This window comes from Eptatretus burgeri, chromosome 10, assembly GCF_056783735.1.
Source record: "Eptatretus burgeri isolate ZD-2024b chromosome 10, Ebu_testis_v1, whole genome shotgun sequence".
In the NCBI taxonomy this organism is placed as follows: Eukaryota; Metazoa; Chordata; class Myxini; order Myxiniformes; family Myxinidae; genus Eptatretus; species Eptatretus burgeri.
In genome coordinates, this window is record NC_140970.1 from 41,019,674 (window position 1) to 41,039,554 (window position 19,881).

The 19,881-nt window shown below is 41.2% G+C and overlaps 1 protein-coding gene and 1 long non-coding RNA gene across 5 annotated transcripts in view; one reads left to right on the top strand and one right to left on the bottom strand.

Moving 5' to 3' along the window:
- LOC147018390 (uncharacterized) overlaps positions 1-2,649 on the bottom strand; it is a 21,065-nt gene extending 18,416 nt beyond the window's left edge. Inside the window, exons 1-2 of one of the 2 annotated variants that reach the window (XR_015062362.1) lie at positions 2,583-2,649; positions 2,045-2,155 (exon numbers count right to left, since the gene is read on the bottom strand). This is a non-coding gene — a long non-coding RNA (uncharacterized LOC147018390). Of the gene's footprint in view, positions 1-2,044; positions 2,156-2,520 lie in introns of both variants that reach the window. The other variant, XR_015062361.1, reaches the window with a different exon arrangement.
- Positions 2,598-19,881, top strand: part of LOC147018391 (mitogen-activated protein kinase 8) — an 84,162-nt gene continuing 66,878 nt past the window's right edge. The window contains exon 1 of one of the 3 annotated variants that reach the window (XM_085897984.1): positions 2,598-2,859. The gene's annotated coding sequence lies outside the window, so the exon portion shown is untranslated. The remainder of the gene's footprint in view (positions 2,860-19,881) is intronic. The other 2 variants (XM_085897983.1, XM_085897982.1) reach the window with 2 other exon arrangements.

Here is a 19,881-nt window from a genome sequence, read left to right on the forward strand (position 1 = left end):
CAACCAATGCCAAAATGTTGTGAATTCAAAGCCCAATCTTGTGATATACGATATGACACAGGATATTTAATGTTTTTAAGCCATCATAACACATATGAGATGGCAGATGTGGTATGGGATTAAATACCCTCACAATCAACGGTTTCTGGGGGGGGGGAGGCAAAATGTAGCGTTGGCGAAGGTATGCACTCCACCGAGTGCCCGTTCTAGTTTACTATGTTTCATTGCCTGGTCTATCGAAGGAAAGTCAAAAAATAAAATAAAAAATCAGTGAATCGACATTTTCTGAGCAAAATTATTTTTGAGCAAATACTCCAATACAAGACTCAACTTTATATCGAAAAAAAATGAAAAAAAATTAAACTGAAAATATAAATAAACATTAAAAAAAAACTTTGAAAATATAAATAAACATGACTTTTACTATTTTTTGTTTTCTTCAAATAAGAACAAGTTTTTTTTTTGCAAATATCATCCATGAGCCAAAACATTGTTTCTAAAAGCATAACAATAACAATAAAAATTGAAATAATATGTTTTGCAAGTCAACTTTCAGTTCCTGGGTCCATTGGACCCATGTTATGCAAAGTCGTCCAGATATTTATCCATTAACCCTTGGGTTGATAAACATCTCGGTGACACACAGACATGAATTGAGTTTTATATATATATATATATATATATATATATATATATATATATATATATATATATATATATATATATATATATATATATATATATATGACTAGTAAAAAAGCCAGTCAAAAATGACGGGTTGGAATTATTATATTCGAAATATTCAAGGAGACTGGAAGATATGATGTTTCATAGCAAAAAAAAAGGGTTATTTTAAAACACGACATGTATAAATGTGATCCTATTTTCTTTATCTTCTGGGGCATTTCGTTTAACTTGTCAATCCTTTCTACATCGTTGGGTTGTTTTTTGGGGATTCCATCCTGACATGGTTTTTTTCTGACTTGTACATACTGCATATACATTCTGATGTACCATACTCTTACAGAGCGTTGGTGCTGCCGAAGCTGTTTCTTGGCAAGGGTTATATTATGCTTGGTGATTTGCCATTGCCTTCTCAGCAGTGATTCTGGCAGGAATTTGGAATTTGACCATGGTGCTGGTGATGGCTCGCCGACTCGTCACAAAGGACACTGTGTGATCTATAACGTCCACCAACTAATGTGGCAGACAGGACACCAAGTTTAACATCCAACCAAGGGACAGCACACACATTGCTGAATCGCCTTGCCAAGGAAACAATGGGATGATTGAATTCGACCCAGTTTATAGCTTGGTCAGATTCAAACCCAGACCATACAGCTTAGATGGGAGTGTGTATACCTCTTGGCCATTATACCAGTATATATATATATATATATATATATATATATATATATATATATATATATATATATATATATATATATATATATATATATATATATATATATATATATATATATATATATATATATATATATATATATATATATATATATATATATATACATATATATATATATATATATATATATATATATATATATATATATATATATTTATATATATATATATATATATATATATATATATATATATATATATATATATATATATATATATATATATATATATATATATATACACATATACATATATATATATATATATATATATATATATATATATATATATATATATACACATATATATATATATATATATATATATATATATATATATATATATATATACACATATATATATATATATATATATATATATATATATACACATACATATATATATATATATATACACATATATATATATATATATATATATATATATATATATATATATATATATATATATATATATATATATATATATATATATATATATATATATATATATATATATATATACACATATATATATATATATATATACACATATATATATATATACACATATATATATATATATATATATGTATAATTATTTCTGCATATATACATACCTCGTGTATCGATTTTGTAGAGTGACTGGACGATTGGATCATCATGATGGAAAAGAGAAAGTATGATGGAAATGCACGAGTTCATTCATGGATGCATGGTGTCTCCACGTCCTGAGAGAGAACCAGAGGGTTGGCAACTCTTGAATCATTATATACACACACACACACACACACACACACACACACACACACACACACACACACACACACACACACACACACACACACACACACACACACACACACACACACACACACACACACACACACACACACACACACACACACACACACACACACACACACACACACACACACTATATATATACTATATACAGTAATATCATGCATGCTCCACAGATTTTCGGATAGCAGGGAAGACCCTGAGTATCGAATTTAATGCGTCATGAAACAGACATATCCAATTTATACCAAAGCTTTGCTTATATAGTCTGAGGTCATTAATTGGACATAACCAGCGTCGTTTTCCATTCCCCAATTGCTTCTCATTTGTTTTCCCCCTGGATCCCCCCTCCACCAGTCACGTCTCTTGTCTCCAGCCCCGAGTGTCTCCAGCACACGCTGGCCTTGGAGGATCGCTGGAGCGTACCATCGCTGTTGCCAAATCGCAGAGGGGGGATGTACATGCAGATGTGGCCCGTACCACCGGCGTCATGAGCAGCAGTCTGGGTGCGACCGGGTAGATCATTGCGCCGCCGCATGCAGGAAAGCGTTGGGTTTATCGCTGTCGTGGTGTTCCGAATCGCCATTCTCTGTCCCTCCCGGGTAGACATCTCTGCTAGAAGCATTTGCCGGTAAGTGGAGCACAGGGATGCGTGCCGTGGAAATGCCGATCATCACTGCTCTTGTTCTGCCATTGTTGCACATCCCTGATACATAACAGACCCAAGCCAAGCTGGGGGTGTAAACGCCATCCCGAGCCTGATTTGTATAATAATATACAAACCTTTGGATAAAGATCGACGCTTTGTGCTCAATTTAAGCATTTATTCCTTCTTCATTTCTCCGAGCGGGTCCTCTGCGCTATTCCCGCGTAGAATTGCGTTTGTGATATGTATATCCTTTCATAAAATTGGTCTACCGTGGGTGTACCTCCCGGTCCCAGTCCTGGATCGTGTCGCTGCGGGACCTATACAGGGCCAGGTAGACTGAAGACCAGACCGTCAGATGGATGTGAAGACCAACAATCGTATATGGTCTTCTGGAAGGAAGCTGGAGGACCCGTACGTGTGTTCCCGATCTAAACCATCATGAAACGCAGGGGTCTTTCATTATATCAATCGACCGAAATTGACGACCAGAACTTGCAATGTGAATTAAAATCTCACATTTTATTGGTCATTTCATTTCATTTTGCTTCGAGTAATTATCCTGGCTTTTGGTTCATGTTTATGGTGGTGATCTTCCAGCTTCGAATCTTCTGCAGGATGGAGTTTAAACGTGGCCTAAAACTGTGCTTCCAATGTTGAATGTCTTGGATGCATGCCCTCCTTCAAAAGGGATGCTATTAAAGCTGGCTGTCCAGCAGTCTGCTTACCCTCATTTTTGTGAATGAAAATACCCCAAGTGTCCCACTGAACACTGGTGAGATGTATATTTCCTTCCAAGGCCCGAGGATATGGCATTGGCCATTTTCTCTCATTAGTAATGGTCTGCTCCCATCTGACCACCCACACAGCAATAGGCTGACTATCTGTGTCATGCAGTGATTATTCCAATGTCACATTCATGTGAAATGCTGGTTGTTCAGAGAAAAGAGGTGTTAACCGTAACAAGTGTATATGCACTCATGACGGGAGCTCGAAGACGGTGAATTAATGTCTTTACAAATTTGTTTTGTATCTCACCATCACACAGACTAAAACTGTGTGCTTTTGTGCTTGTTCTACCAAGTTCTTGAGCTCACTGAGATTTCTTCTGTTTTGGCAGCAAAAAAATAAAATATGCCTTAATCATTGTGAAAATTAATTTTTTATTCGTTACACAAAATGTTTTTAAAAACCTGCTTTACTAGTTCTCTTGCACAACCTCTTTCTGCTCTGTTCACTCTATAATTTGCCTGAGGTTATCTCTCATCTGCGTGGAAGTCAGCCAACATCACCTCATTACAAAAACAAGGTGCAAAAACGGATCCCCTTAATGACAGACCTATCAGCTTACTTCCACTTATCAGCAAGGTTATGGAATCCATCATCGCAGTTGATATGAAATCCTTGAAATCCATATTTTTCTCCAATGGCCTCATTTGACCATCAGTTCAGATTTGGATCTGGTCATTCTACCCTGGACATAACCTGAGCTCTCGATACAGGCTGGCACCTGTCCTTGCTTTCCAAGCTCTCTGCCCATGACATTCAAGGCCACCTCCGCACATGGCTTTCTGACTTCCTCTCCTTCCTCTACAATGTGTGGCTCTCAACAGGATCCTCTCATCTCTCCATGTCGAGGCTGGTTTTCCCCAATGCAGTGTTCTGGGACTTGGGGATCTTTATCAATGATCTCTCTGACTCTGGTAAATCCCCTATTTCTCTTTGCTAATGACTCCACCACTTCCTGGAATGTCCCTCATCCTTCATATAGGCAGGCAGCAACCCTTTCTTCAGAGCTTGATAGAATCACGAGTTGGTCAAACACTTGCAACACGTCTTTCAATCTTGACAAATCCCACTCGATCACTCACTCGCTCCGAAAGCCGAAAGGAATGTCTGGTGAACCCTCCACCCCCCCCCCCATATACGTTTTTAACAATCCTCTTGAAGAAGTACAACTCAAACTAATTGAGCCTCACCATCAGCCATGATCTTTCTTGGGCAACCCGCACTTCTAAGTTAATGTCCAAAGTCAATCACCGCCTGGGCAAAGTCAATCGTGTAAAGTCCTTCCTTGGCACACCTGAACTCTTATCCACCTACAAGACCTTCATCATCAGCTTGATGGAGTACTGCTCTCTCCTCTGGGCTGGTGCCCCTGCCTAACATCTTGCTCAATTTAATGCCATGGAAACCAAGACCTTCAAGATTATTGGAGTCTATGGGCCTATAACTTTGCCATTGCAGAGAGGTTTGTAATCTCGCTGTCTTCTTCTGCCTCCTTTCTGGTCTTGCACCCTCTGCCCTTTCCATGCTCTGTCCCACCCATGTTCTGCAGAGCATAGTAACCTCCTTCTGGTGGTTACTGCAGTACAGTCAGTGCATGAGATTATATTGTCTTCCCACCTTCTTGTGTGGTCTGCCAGTAACCCCCTTCTGGTGAAACTCTCAAGATCCAGAATCACTGCTCACCTCCACTCATTTGTTTCTCTTTTCTTTTTCTCACCTGTGGAAGTAACTTCCACATTCTCTTCAATCTCATTCTTCCCTACAGGGCTTCAAGGCAGCTGTCAACCACCACTTCACATCACCCCCATCCACAACCATGACCTTTTCTACCCCCATTAACCCTCCCAAAGTCCACTTCATTCCAAGTTTCCCGTTTTTCCTTCCGAGTTACAGTTTATGCTGGAGTTTATGGCTGTATCCATCTTGTTCACCCCATTTGTTCTCCCCAAACCCTCATTCTTCCCCACAGACCTTATTTCCCCAAGTCTCCCTCTATTTTGTCTCCCTCCTTATTTCCCCAAGTCTCCAAGAGCCTCGACATTGTATCCAAAAAAGAAGAATATTTGCAAATATTCTACAAATGTATAAGAAGAATCACGTGTTAAGAGTGGCAATTTTTCATTAATATGCATAAAGGACGGGGAGTCAGTTCAGAGTTGGGCCTGAAGGAGTACATCATTTTCTTGGGGCCATCCATGGTCGTGCCCTGATGAAGTGCCCCATGTAGTTTCGGGCTTGATTTTTATATACCGTGCGAAATATACCGTGCGATCGTTAGCATCCACCAGCTAATGCCAGCGGGCTGGTCCCCAGATTGACATCCATTCGAGGAACTGCACACTCTGCGATGCAACAGTGATTGCAAAGCACCAATCTGATAGCTTATAATCACGTGGAGAATCAAACTCAGTCAAGACAGCCCAAAAGGTAAATGTGATACTTCTGCACTATCCTGCCGGGAAATTAAAAGTGGTCGTCAGGAACTACTCGACCATCATCAATGACCCCAAAAAAACATTGGTTCTGGATCTGCCTTGTGATCTGGATCTCGCACATGGGCCTCCTTGTCCGCCCTCAGTGCATGCACAGATTTACGCCAAACTACCTGAACAGCTCAGCTCCACCATTCAGCCTGGCTCTGTGACTTAGGTCAATGGTATCCAGTGTCCCTTGAGAGACAAAAGTCTTTTTTGCCCTCCGGTCAGTTCCAAGAAATCCACCGGCAACATCAAGGATGTTGGTCTTGAAAGCACTCCACAATTATTGAGGATTCCGCAAAGCACCCAGACCCCCCAAATCCCCACTCAGCCTGTTTGAAAACTCCTCAGCTCCCTTCTCATCCTTGAGCTTGCCAACATCCAGCCTCAGCTGGGATGGAACAATTCTCCTGGATTTAAGCAGAAACTTCAGAGTTGCTACCACAAGCCTGTGGTCAGTATTGAGGAACTGAACACTCTGGAAGACCCTGCAGTTCTGGATCATCCTCCAGTGACCATCAATGAGCACATGGTGAATCTCCATTGCCACATCATCAGCATTGGAATATCAAGTCCAGCGATGAGCCTGTCGGCACTCACACCATGAACTGGCCACCCTAAGTCCATGACTTCTTGCAAAGTCACGGAACTTTGTGCTATCCTGATTCACATTTCCAGACCCATGGGGACCAACACATGTCTCATAACTATCCCCATCAGTTCCAGTTGATGCACTGAAATTGCCCTAGACTAGAAGAGTATCTCACCTGGGGCAGTGATCAATCACAATCACAGACTCGAGCGTGGCATAGAATGCGTTCTTCACGGTGAGATCACTTGCCTCAGACAGAGCATTTACAGAGACCAGGGAAACAACACCGAAGGAGTGACAAATCCTTAGTCTCATAATATGTTTGTTGACCGGTGTTACTTCAATTATCATTGGAGTCAGCTTATTGGACACAGCTACAGCAACTCCTTGGGCATGGTAAGCATCAGAGCGACCAGACCAATAGTCGGTTTAACCACCCGCCATGATCTCACCTCTATCCGGTCTCCGAACCTCAGAGAGTGCTGCAATACCGATGTTCAAATGCTTGAGCTCAGATGATAACAGACAGGTGATCATCCTCTCTTTGGGATAGGACATTCCAGGCACCCACCCGAAGGGACCGCCTCAGGTTAACCCAAAGAGACCGCCATCTGGTGGACGACACCTCAGCACTACCCCGACACACAGTACCACAATCTTACCCGGGAAAGTTACCCCGTGGTTTTCCTCCTCTCATCAAAGATTGGGGGTCCCGGATGCTTTTCCCCAATTCCGTCATCCGGTGAGCTGCCCTGCGAAGGGCAGCTGTACAGGAGGTACTCCTACGGAGTGGGTTTTCAATTTTCTTTGCATTGTTCTTGTGCTTTGCGGAGTGAAGGGTTTTACGGTGGCCGGAGTGCAAATCCTGCCACCAATCTCCTCACAAAGGTAATCCAACTGCAGGTGGACGGCCGCAGACAGTTGGGCACAAGATATGGATGGCCGTTGGCTCACAAGGAGTTCCTCCAGCCTTTGACAGGTTTGTTTTTAATCCTGCTGGGTGTCCATATCAATACACTCTCACCAGGAAACCTGGTGGGGGAGACGGTTTCGTCGCCAATAACCCGACCATGAAACAGGTTAGTACAGGTTTACATGGTACCTGGAGCAAGTCACAGATCAAATATTGCCTGACCTGGCAACCCCCTTCTGGTGAAACTCCCAAAATCTAGAATCATTACTCACCTCCAATCATTTGTTCCTTTTTTTCCTGCCTGTGGAACCAGCTTCCACCATTCTCTTCAATCTCTTTCTTCCCTCCAGGTCTTCAAGACAGTTATTCACATCACCATGTAAGATATCCCCCTCCCCCCCACCCCAATCATTGAAAACAGTGATATTTTCAACCCCTCTTAATCCTCTCCCCCCACCCCAAGGCCACCTACATCCAAACTTCCAGTTTTTCCTTTCTTAAAGGTTGCTTCTGTATTCATATTGTTCACTCACTGGGTCCTCCCCCTCTTGTTTTTACCTGCATCGCTTGTTTGTCCATCTCCGATTGTTTTGTCCCATAGCCCTGCTGATGGTGTTCCCCCTTTCTTTCTGCTGTTCATTTTGCTCTGTTGCGTCCTGATCAGTTGCAGAGCAGGTAGGGAGTCTGTGAAGGGAGTTGCACTGCCCAGCCACGAGATTGTGCTGGAGCATAGGAAAGCAAAATTGAGGGCCACAACCAAATTAAAGAATGGAATCAGCATGCAGAGCAGCGGGTGAAATTCATTATTAGAACCCCAATAGAGGAGGCTTAAAAGTAAAATGAAACAAGTTAAAAAATAAAAAAAAGATGTAAAATGTCATCGTCCCCATTGTTTTACTAATTTTGCTGTGCAGAGTTAAAGGGCTAGCCCATATGTATGTACAACTAAAATGACTGCCAGTCTCTACCAGGCGGCCATCTTTGATCAGATCGCAAAATGAAGTGAGGTGCATGTGTATGCCATCATATATTGTGCTTGTTCCAAGTTTGAACAAAAATTGGACCATGCGTTGTCTGACAATGGTTGGGGACACATTTAGGTAACAAAATGGCCACCGGTTTACCAGTCGGCCATCTTTGATCAGATCACAAAATAAAGTGAGGTGCAAGTGTACGCCATGGTGTGCTGTGTTTTTGCCACGTTTGAACAAAATTGGATCTGATCTCGACAAAAAAATGATGTACATATGTAAGACATCATTCGTTATCTGTCTGCCAAGTTTGAACAACATTGGTAAATGCACATCCAAGAAATGGTTGAGGAAGTATTCAACATCGGGTTTTTTACAACTGAAATGGCCGCCAGTCGGCCATCTTGAATCTGATCTCGAAAATAAATGACGTGCTTATGCAAGACATGATTCCTTAACTGTGTGACAAGTTTGACCTACGTCAGTAAATGCTTGTCCGAGAATTGGTTGAGGAGATGTTTGACACGGGTTTTTGTTTTTTGTTTTAAACTAAAATGGCCGTGCGTCGGCCATTTTTAATCGCTTCGCAAAACAAAATGATGTGCATATGCATGCCATCATGTGTTGTCTTTTTGCCAAGTACGAATAAAATCTGTCTGTACATGGCAGAGATATGGCTGCGGATGCACACACACAAAACTTGAGACCAAATCCATCAGCCCCCGTTTCTGACCAAGTCCAATGGGAGCAAATAAAGTGTTTTCCAATGTACGAAGGTAGATTAGGAATGCCTCCCCTTCACACCATTGAATGTCTGTGGCCACTGGAATGAAAAGGAGTTGGGAAATTGGCTTTTGGGAGGACTCATTGAGTCCTAAAATTTTAGTTTAGGGAGGTCCCCCTCATCGATCCCACTCTACCAGCGAGACAGGTAAGGTCCACTTCAGCCTTTGTACCTATGCTTTCTCCCAGGGAGGGTAGGAGATAAATCAGGAGATGGAAATAATGGGATAAAAGATAGTTTAGGAATAGCTTTGGGAAAAACCGGCCGTCCTGCCTGCTGTCACCTGAATAATAACTACCTGTGAGGACAGCTGCCTTCCTGCCTGTGTACCGGCCTGTCAGCCATTCCTTACGTCAGTGCTCCACAGGTGGTCTGCTCGCCCACGCATGATGTTGTAAAAGGCACACACAGCATGTGTGGTTGTTGCTGGTTCTTGCCTGCTGATTTGTGGTTGATACCTGGTCCTTCGTGGTTCTGTGGTATGCGGTGGTTAATTGTTCGGCTTTGTGACTAAAGTCGCGGTCCATTTGAGAGCTGGTGTGCTGCGAACGTGGCTGGGGAAGCATGCAAGGTGTGGCGACGCCCACCCCAACAGTCCAGATGCACCCAAATAAGAGCCTTACACCGCGTGTGTGCATGAGCATTGCATGTGTGTGGAGCAGGTTTTCTCTCTTTGTCTCGTATTCTCCTTTCTCTGTCCCGCGTTTCCCCGAATGAAAGAGCTAAGGTGTACGTGTTAAGCCGACATGGTTCCAAGGTTGCCTTGGGGTTATTTATTACCCGTGCTAGAGGAAAGGGTATTGCATTTGGGTCCGTTTGTTTGTTTGTTTGGCCACACAGAACTTTTGTGTTTTTCTCTGCAACTGCTTGTCGGATTGAGACAATTTTCACCATAGGAGCGGCTACTCATGTTGAATGTTTCAATTATAATTATGATGTCATCGGTCATGTGGTGTGGCAGCCATGTTGAAAAAAATGGGGAAACTTTGGACCTCTATCTCAAACCACACCAAGGAAAAATTGAAACTTGCCACATGGCAAGTACTCCTCATGGGGAATAAAGGTGATTTTTTTTTTTAATGACATTATAGGTGCCTTCATTATGACGTCAAAATTCTATATGTAGAATGCTACATCCAATCAGTATGAAAAATTTTGAGGGTCATCTTGGTATAAATTGGTAAACAAAAAAAAAAATAAAAAAATAAAAAAAAAACTTGACGTCATCAGCCACTTTATTCGGCAGCCATATTTTTTTCTTTCTTTTTAAACCTTTAAAAATCTTCTCTGAAATGGCTGAACTGAAATCGTATGACCGCCTATCCATGAGGAACAAAACATTCACTCATGACATCATAGGTCACATGTTTTGGCAGCCATATTGGATTAATCTGAAAACCTATAAAAATCTTCTTCTCCAAAACGGTTGGACAGATCGAAGGGAAACTTCAGACAAATGTTCCGCAAGCATTGGGAATACCAGAGTATTCATGAATAATTGATGTCACATGGTCTGGCAGCCATATTGGATTAAGCGAAAATCTAACAAAAAATATTTTTCTTGAACCGCTTCATTGATCGACGTGAAACTTCACCATTATGATTTAGTCGTGATAGGGGATACATGTACATGCTTTAAATTTCAAACTGATCTGCCACATGGTCTGGCAGGCAGAAATATTTCATTTTTTTTGATGGTAGAGGATAGGTTTCATGGTAGAGGAGCAGCAGCTGAAATGCGAATCCTATTCAGGTTCCTTCCTGATGACTTAATCTTTGTTCTTTTCTTGTTTGGATTCCTTCTGATGACTCCAATGCAGGACTGTACCTATTTGGTCTTCCATTTGATTTGAATTGAATAAATTTTAATCCCATTCTAAATTAAATGGAATAGAAATAAACATCATGGGTCAGGGTCAAATATCCGACCAAAGCGGGGTTGCATCAAAGTGGGACGTCTTCGTACACAGTCATCACTGCCAGCAGTTATAAAGTGACAGTTCTAGTTATGTCTATTGTTAATTACGTAACACACCAGTACACAAACACCACACAAAACAAGTCCTGGCAAGGGTCTGCAATCTCTGATTGCTCTTTTTCTTGTCATCTTGTTAGCAATTGTTAACCTCCGCCATCGAAGATGGATGGAGGTTAATGTTTTCACCCCTTTCTGTTTGTTTGTTTGTTTGTTTGTTTGTGAACAGTATTACGGAAAAACTCCGACGGATTTCGACGAAACTTGGTGGGGGGGTTAGGTCTGGTCCAAGGATCATGCCATTAGATTTTGGACTTGGTCCAAAATCCAATATGGCCGCTATGGTGGCCAATTTGAAAACATATTTGAATTTTTTTTGCATTTCTACATGTTTTAAGTGATTTCCAACCCCCCCCAAAAAAAAAATTGCTAGAGAAAAAAAAATTTTGCAAATTTTTTTTCAACAAAATTTCGATTTTTTTTGCATTTCTACATGTTATAAGTGATTTCCAACAACAAAAAAACATGCCAAAATTATAATTGCGGCTGATTTTGGAACTTCAGGTGGATATACCCACGTAAAATCAATTTCTGTCTCAAGGAATCCAGTTATGATGAATGAATTGAGGATGTAAAAGTTAAAAGTAAAAGGGAAAGTTGCAAACTATAACTCTGTGAGCACTGTTGACGTCAAATTGAATGAATAGGATATCAGGTTCACTTGAGTGACTGAGCAGTATTGGCGGAGGAGGTTTTGCACTCTACCGAGTGCTCCCCCTCTAGTTGTGACTGTGATCGTCACTGTGTTACCATGTTTTTCCTCTCCCTTATAATATATATATATATATATATATATATATATATATATATATATATATATATATATATATATATATATATATATATATATATATATATATATATATATATATATATATATAGTGATGAAACATTGTGTGGTCATTGGGAGTGGCCTCCATAGCCCTTCGAGAATTGGCATATTATATATATATATATATATATATATATATATTACTGATGAGCCAAAACATTATGACCATCCATATGCCGCCAGAACAGCACCGACCCACCGAGGCATCGACTCTACAAGACACCTGAAGGTGTTCTGTGGTATCTGGCACCAAAACATTAGCAGCAGATCGTTCAAATCCTGTAAGTTGCAAGGTGGAGCCTTGGATCTGATGCTTGTCAGTCGAGCACATCCCACAGATGCTCAATCGGATTGAGATCTGGAGAATTTGGAGGCCAGCGCAACACCGTGAACACTTCATCATGTTTCTCAAACCATTCCCGAACAATGTGTGCAGTGTGGCAGGGTGCATTATCCTGCTGAAGGAGGCCACTGCCATCAGGGAATACCATTGCCATGAAGGGGTGTACCTGGTCTGCAACGATGATTAGGTCGGTGACACATGTCAAATTGACATCTACAGGAATGGCCAGACCCAGGGTTTCCCAGCAGAACATTGCCCAGAGCATCACACTCTCTCCACCGGATTGTCATCTTCCCACAGTGCATCCTGGTGCCATCACTTCCCCAGGTAAACGGCGCACACGTACACGGCCATCCACATGATCTAAAAGAAAATCCGACTCATCGGACCAGGTGACCTTCTTTCACTGCTGCAAGGTTCAGTTCCGATGCTCGCGTGCCCATTGTAGGCACTTTTGATGGTGAACAGGGGTCACCATGGGCACTCTGACTGGTTTGCAGCTACGCAGCAAGGTGCGATGCACTGTGGATTGTGACATATTCCTCCCGTGACCACCATTAAAATTTTCTGTGACTTGTGCCACAGTGAACCTTCTGTCGGTTCGGACCAGATGGGATAGCCTTCATTGCCCTCACACATCCATGAGCCTTGGATGCCCAACACTGTGTCGCCGGTTTGTGGTTTGTCCCTCCTCGGACCACTGTCGGTAGGTACTCAACACTGCTGACCGGGAACACCCCACAAGCCTTGCGGTTTCAGAGATGCTCTGACCCAGTCGTCTGGCCATAACAATTTGGCCCTTGTCAAAGTCGCTCAAGTCTTTACTCCTGCCCATTTCTCCAGCATCCAACACATCAACTTCAAGAACTGACTGTTCACTTGCTGCCCAATATATCCCACCCCTTGACAGGTGCCATTGTAACAAGATAATCAATGTTATTCACTTCACCCATCAGTGGTCCAAATGTTTTGGCTCATCAATGAATATATATAAACTCGATCTGACACCGAGAGGTTTGTTCTCGCTCATGGTTTTGGGTTCAGCATTCCAAACAGCAACATTAAAAGAGAGAAAGTTTTTGCAGAGTTTGAGCTTATTTATGAGCAGATGAGTAAACATTATGCAGTTTTCATTGAAGCAGATCAGGCGATGAAGGCTCAACTTTGTGATTTAGCATATGCCTACTGTGGGGCCCCAAATGACCTTTCTGACCGATTTACAAAGGGAATGCATGACTGCCAGAAGAAGAATTTAAGAAGAAACCGTGAAATACACATCTGTAAACCTGACAAAGGTTCTGGTGTGGTTATTTTAAACTAGGTGGACAACTTTAGCAAAATGTTGGTTATTCTACAGGATCAGTCTAAGTTTCAACAGCTGGGAAGCATGGATACACATGACTGCATGTCAAGCTTAGAGAATGAAATCACTAAGAGGTTGCTCCAACTGCATAAACATGGTGAACTGTCAAGGGAATATTACAAGAGCATCAAGCCGGTTGGCTCTCTTCGTCCAAGAATGTACGGTCTACCGAAGATTCACAAGTAGAATGTTCCTTGAGACCAATTCTGTGCATGGTCATCAGCTGGCAAAATGGCTGGGAGAGTCACTGCAACCAGCACTCGAGTCAGTCTCCAGGTTCGTCTTCAAAGATTCTTTCATTTTTGCTGATGCCATAAGGAGACGTGTCCTGAACATTATAATGTGGATGCATTTGGAGAATGTAATGTGTTCTTTTAACATTGATAGCCTGTTTACAAATGTCCCTATGACAGAGACCATCAATATATGTGTATATTTGCTGTATCACATGGAACTTGAGCATCCACCCATTTCTGAATCTGTCTTCATCGAATTGATGAACATTAGGGTGTACCACTTTTGCAAAAGTAGTTGCTGGAATGAAGCACTATGTGCCTATCGATTTCACTAGTGAAGTTAGGTGATCGACCAAAGTTTGAAAATTTTCCCGCCTTTTTTGACCGCGGGCCGCCATTTTGAAATTTCAGGAAAAATACATATTTTTGGAAATAATATTGATTTTTGAATATTTTAAAATATATATTTCTCTGTGTTTAGATGGCCGAATGCACTTCAGTTGGCACCAGTATGATAGTAAGTACCCTTAAATATTATTCACAAACTTGTCCCAACATTTTGAGAGGGGTTTCCATTTTGGAATTTCACTGAAAATCCCATATTTTGACAATTATTGCACGGCACATTGTTAGGCATTTACAGAATATCAGAAGTAGCGTTTTCATAAAGACATTACTAATGACAAATGAGAGCATGATCTATTAATTATGAGAACAACCAAATATGTTTTAAGCGACATGGATTTCATATATGACAACATAACAATCTAGCAAACAAGCAACCACACAGATATCTTATAGAGAACATAGCGTTTGTTTTGTATAGTCTGGGTAAAGCTTCCTGTGCTCTTCCACGCACTGTAGCAATGCTTGACGTTGTTTCTCATCATTGCACATATGAATAAAGTCAGACACTAGCTTAATTAATCCTTCAGCTAGATCATTTACGACACGCAAAGAATTAGCACTTTCGCAAAATTTCCTGTAACTAGCGAACTTGTCCCACACAGCCACAGGAGCCCTGACCATTGGTCAGTCAAGGTTTATCTGCAAGTACACAAAGAATAATAATAAAAAATTTCATTAGATATACACAAAATATATGATTTTCACTGAATTTCCAAAATGGCAACCCCTTCTCAAAATGTTGGGACAAGTTTGTGAATAATATTTACGGGTGCTTACTGTCATACTGGTGCCTACTGAAGTGCATTCGGCCATCTAAACACAGAGAAATATATTTTTTAAAGATTCAAAAATCAATATTATTTCCAAAAATATGGATTTTTCCTGAAATTTCGAAATGGCGGCCCACGGTCAAAAAAGGCGGGAAAATTTTCAAACTTTGGTCGATCATCTAACTTCACGAGTGGAATCGATAGGCACATAGTGCTTCATTCCAGCAACTACTTTTGCAAAAGTGGTACACCATAATGAACATGGCTAAAAGAGATGTCGAGTTTATCTTTAATACCATTATGTTCGTCCAAATTGATGGGGTGGCCATGGGCTCTCCTTTGGGCCCAAAATTAGCAAACATCTTTGTTGGCTATTGAGAACTGCAGAAGTTGACCAAGTTGCAGGTAACTCAATCCCCCATCATATACTACAGATATGTGGATGACATATTTTGCCTATTTGAATCTTATGAAGTCTATGACCACTTCTTCAATGAATTGAGTTCTCTTTATCCTGCCCTCAAGTTCACGACGGAATTGGAATGTACTAATTGCTTACCCTTTCTGGACATCATTGTAGAGAGATCTGCATCTTCATTTACTACGTCCATCTATAGAAAGCCCACTTTCACCGGCCAGTATACTCGATGGGACTCTTTTAGTTCAACGAGATACAAGATTGGTTTGATCAATGTATTAGTGAGTCGAGCGAAGAGAATATGTTCCAATTCCAAGCTTCATACAGAGATGGACAACATTGCCAGCATCCTCGGTGAGAATGGATATCCTGAGTATATCATCAGGAGGTTTATGGACAAATTCCTCACTGCTATAGATGAACAGAAGATTGGTCCTGAAAAGTGCCCGATCAACATCAAGATTCCTTGGAAAGGGAAAATGTCACAGAGATATGAGGAACAAATCAAAAGATGTGTCTCAAACACGTATCTGGCTGTTTGTCCAAGAGTGATTTTCACCTCTTCACATCTGATTCCTGCAGTTAAGAAGGATGTTCTCCCTGCCTCAAAACTATCAATATTATTTATGAGTTCAAGTGCCGATGTGATGCTCGGTATGTAGGCAGAACTACCCAGACTCTGACTGACAGAATCAAACAGCATGTCCCTTTATCCAACAGGAAAAACACTTGGTATGTGAACACAGCCGGTACGTGCTTGTAGGAAGGTCCCAGCATCAATCCCAACATCGTGTGCATCTGCTATTGGACAGCATTTGATCGAGAATGCAAACTGTGCTAAACATTATAATGTGGATGCATTCAAGATATTGAGTAGAGGACGAAGTATAACGCATCTCTGAATACTAGAAGCGATATTTATCTATTTCATGGACCCGATGATATGTCGACAAAGAGAGTTTGTCCACTCGTTTTGCTTGTTTGTGCAAAGAAGAGGAACACGAAGTCATCTCATAATCACGGCTAGTTATGAAGAAGCGGTTGTAACGAAGGGTCCCGTTGTACGAATGAAGGGTTCGTCTACAACAGCTTGAACACCTCTGCCTCAGACTCTGCAACGTCCAATTGGAGAGCTGAACACTGAACAGGCTCTTCCTACCTAGACCATTGGGAGGTGATGACGCATCAGTGGAGAACGTCCAATCAGAATTAACTTTGTGATCGGTGTCTTTCTGACTGTTCTTCATCATTACTCACTCACTTTGTGCGAATTCACCTGAAGATAGCACAACGAAGAGCTTTGTGGTTTTCTGTTTATGATAATGTCCTTCAAAATGTCTCTGTTTATGTCTGTCTATATATATATATATATATATATATATATATATATATATATATATATATATATATATATATATATATATATATATATATATATATATATATATATATATATATATATATATATATATATGTGGCATACTCGTCAGACGGGCAGATTTGGTTCACGCTAAAGTGCTTTAAAAGCCGATTGCTGACAAGTTCACTTGGCCAATCTTGTCAGCAGATATGCTGCAGTCGTGTGTTCTGAAACGCCGATTCACACCAAACTAACCCGGTGGAAGTGAAGGTCTTTTTGCCCCACACCCGGGGGCGGCATGACTTTCATTCACGGCGCAAGACCGCAGCAATACTTTACAAAGAGAAACTACTTGAAATTTTAAAAAAGAGTGCAGAAAGATCATATATAAGGCATATCAACTTTGACAGCGAGTGTTTAGGTGTTGCACTTGCACCCACTGCACTGTCCTGTGATGGGTTGTATTATCATAATGAAGGTTTTCAGAGCTATCCCTGTGAGCTAAAAGCTAGACGATATGGCCAGTAAGCATTGGTTGTGGTATTTGTGAATAAGCATTTGTAAATGCCGATAAATGAACGATTAAAATTGACTGTTGCATGTTATAAATTTGTCGTCGCATGAATCAGTGAATTGTAAACTGCTTCATGTAAAGAGCTAATTTTGACTGTGGATGGCAGGATTGTACTGAAAACTGCCGAGTGAGATTTGTGAAAATGCTGGAACGTTCGGAGAGAAAAATTCCAGTGGAGACGAGAATCACATTTGCTGGAAGGCAGGGGATCATTCTGTGTTACTATATGAACCCGCGAGAGGGAAGTGTAGCGAGACAGGAGACGTGTGATGAGACGTGTGTTTTGATCGTCCCAGTGCTCGATTTAACTCGGATAAGTGAATGAGGTGTTAATGTCCAGAGTTGTTTTTAATGCGTGGCGCCGATTATAATCAGGTTGATTAAAACTCATTAAGATTGTGTATCGAGAAAAAATTCCTTTGAGCTCTTCAATCATCCTGGATGGGCCAGCACACGTGAGAGAACAACGTGACGTGAGTCGAGCGTTGGACAGCCCCGACGAACGCTGCAAGGACATCGAGTGAGAACGAGGTGACAACCTCAATTGTTCGACAACCCAGAGAATGAGGTGAACACGCGCGAGTTGAGCCGGCAGGACAGGGACACTGGGCAGAAACAACTCAACGTGGGAATCAGAGGTGGACATTGTATGTAATGGTGAACTTCCTCATTTGTATTGACTTTGTTTCGGTTTTTTTGAAATGCAAGTTTCAAAAGCGTTACACTGTTGATGCGGTAACTGTAACGTCACTCAGAAGTCACAGACCTCAACTGACAAAGATCCATTTGATTGGTAGTCGACGACCTGTACGATCGTTCATACTCATGAAGCACAGACCTGGATTGCAGTCATTAGAGAGCGAGTGGTGGTCGGCACCACAAATAACATGCATACACTAAAGGGAAGCAAGCCCCAAGGTGTATTCTTGACAATCACATAATGCCGTGCGTGTTGCCATGTTGGATATATTCACTTCCCTGGCAACGATAGCATCAGTAACTACAATCTATCACGTTTATCTTGTTATTCTGACTCACTGCAATGGAAGGTTACGCTAATTATTTGGCCTTGTTAGGTCTTATTTACCGGGAAGGAAGTTAACACAGCAATCTATAAAAAGGGAAAGGTGGAGAGGGTCATGGTAAGAGGGAAATGACCTGAGATGGTGGTGTATTGCCAAGTTGAAGTCCTGAAGGGGAAGCAGGGGATTGAAAAGACTGAAGCGAGGAACAAAGGAGTGAAGGTGAGCAGTAAGCCTGGATTTTGGGAGTTTCACAAGGGGGGCCAGGGGGACGTGATGTTATGCAAAGAACTCATTTGACCTGGGGGTACGAGAGAGGGATGACTATGAAAGAGCAGGGGAGCAATACCTGAGGAGTCGATGCTGCAAAAAATAGAGGCAACCAACTTGTGTACATTGAAAGAGCCACAGGCGCCATCCTTCTGCTTCGGAAACAACATCATCTGTTCAAGTAAAGAGGAGAAAACTGACATTTAAATGTTATTGTGTCATCAGTGACCTGTCATCTCTCCTCTCTGTATAATGTCCAACAGTTCTGTAACATTGGAAATTTCAAAATTAATTTTGAACTGATATATTTACAAAACACATACGTGAAATTTGATTAGCAAGTCTGTGGTGTAACATCATATCCGATGCGCTATTTTCCTTAATTGGAGATTAGGTGTTACAGAAGGGGTGTCATTACAAGTAATATGTTGGGTGTCAAGTCAGCAATGTGCAAGTTAGCAAGGAAACCACCGATAACGTGCCGACTCTTTGCTAAACCTCAGCCTTAACTAGCTCATCGTGGTCGTCACTTTTATATAGGTGGCCAACACATAATTAAAAGGGTGAATTAAAGATTTAAATTGTTATCAAAGGATTGTGTCAAAAAAAATTATCAAGACTTGCTGATCGTCCTGCATAATGTTAAAAACAGCAGCTGTCATTCTGAACTCTGGGTTTTGGATATGTTTATCTTGTTTTGTATCAGTGGTAGGAGTGTAAATGCTATGACATGGTAGCAGTGTTTTGGTTGGTGGGAAAGGGAGGGGAAGGGTGGGGGAAGGGGGGGGGTTATACATGCTGTTGTGTGTGTTCATTGAATACCATAACAAAGTAATGATGAGTAAGTACT